A 1,273-nucleotide genomic window follows, 5' to 3' on the forward strand; every position below is an offset into this window, starting at 1 on the left:
ATCGACCCTCCTCGGATGATGTTCAGGGAGCCTTCCGATGCTGAGAGGGAGGCTGACTTGGCTGACGTCGGTGGTGACGCCCTCCTTCTTCCTGGCGAGGACTACTCGGCATTCCTCTATGGGAGGTTGGTGTACTGGCCAGTCGTGGTATGTGTTTTACTCTTCTTTTGATTAACTTAGAATACGATGAATGATCATCGGTTAATGGAAACCATTTGACTTTGCAGGAGGTCGAGATGGAGGGCATCGAGTCCCCAGAGTACCCTGAGACCCTTGAGTACACTGATGCAATGGGGATGACGACGATCTCCGAGCTGCGCGACTTTGGCGTGGCGGTGACACATGCTGGCCTGGACGAGTGGCAGCATCTGATTCGGAGGGTAAGTTCCCTGATTTGTATAATTTTGTGTAAGAACACATTTGTTTGAATTTTTCCAATCATTGATTTATTGAAATGTAGGTTGCGCCATCCCGGTTCGTGGCTTTGTGGAGGGTAGCCAAACGGCTACGGGCTACTGCCATCGAGGCACTTGTTGGCGGTCAAGGACGTCAGGTATGAACCTTCCGTTTATTTCATTTTTGAATTTTCTAACTTGCTTTATTGCTTAAAATGATTGACATGAGCCAATTTTTGCGTTTGCAGGGGGAGAGCGACCTAGAGCGAGAGCTAGCCCACTCCCGGGAGGAGACAACTCGCCTGTTGAGGGAGCTAGAGGTCCGCGACACCGGGATCGCTGCTCTCGAGGCGAGAGTCACTGAGCTAGGCGGCGACCAGTAGTAGTCTGTTTGTTGTTTTTTGTCTTTGGCTGTACTTCATACACTTTGTACATTTTTAGGACCTTCATTTTGGACTTTCGGACTTTGTTTCGGGCTCAAACCCCCAGTTTGGTGTACATATTCCCTTTTTGGTTGTATATATGACGGCCTGAGTGCCTTTGCTGCTGGGTTGCTTTGTTTGTGCCTGCAGGTTAGTTTTGAACAGGTTTGGTAGATGACGGCTTATGCCGTCATGCTGCCGAAATTTACACAGAAATTCACATAGAATATACATTTGTACACAGGGCCTAAATTAGCGTAAGACAACGACTCGAAAGTTCAAAAAAAGCAAAAAGTTTTCTGAAAATGACTGGACGATAGGGAGGGTTACCCTCTAAAAAAAAGAAAAAATAGAAACATATAAGTTTGAAGTGTAATATGGAATGGGGGTGAAATGATTTCCCAAAAAAAAGAAAATTAAAAAGAAATGTATAAGTTTGAAAATGAATATTTAAAT

The sequence above is a fragment of the Silene latifolia genome, chromosome 7 (assembly GCF_048544455.1).
Source record: "Silene latifolia isolate original U9 population chromosome 7, ASM4854445v1, whole genome shotgun sequence".
Taxonomy (NCBI): Eukaryota; Viridiplantae; Streptophyta; class Magnoliopsida; order Caryophyllales; family Caryophyllaceae; genus Silene; species Silene latifolia.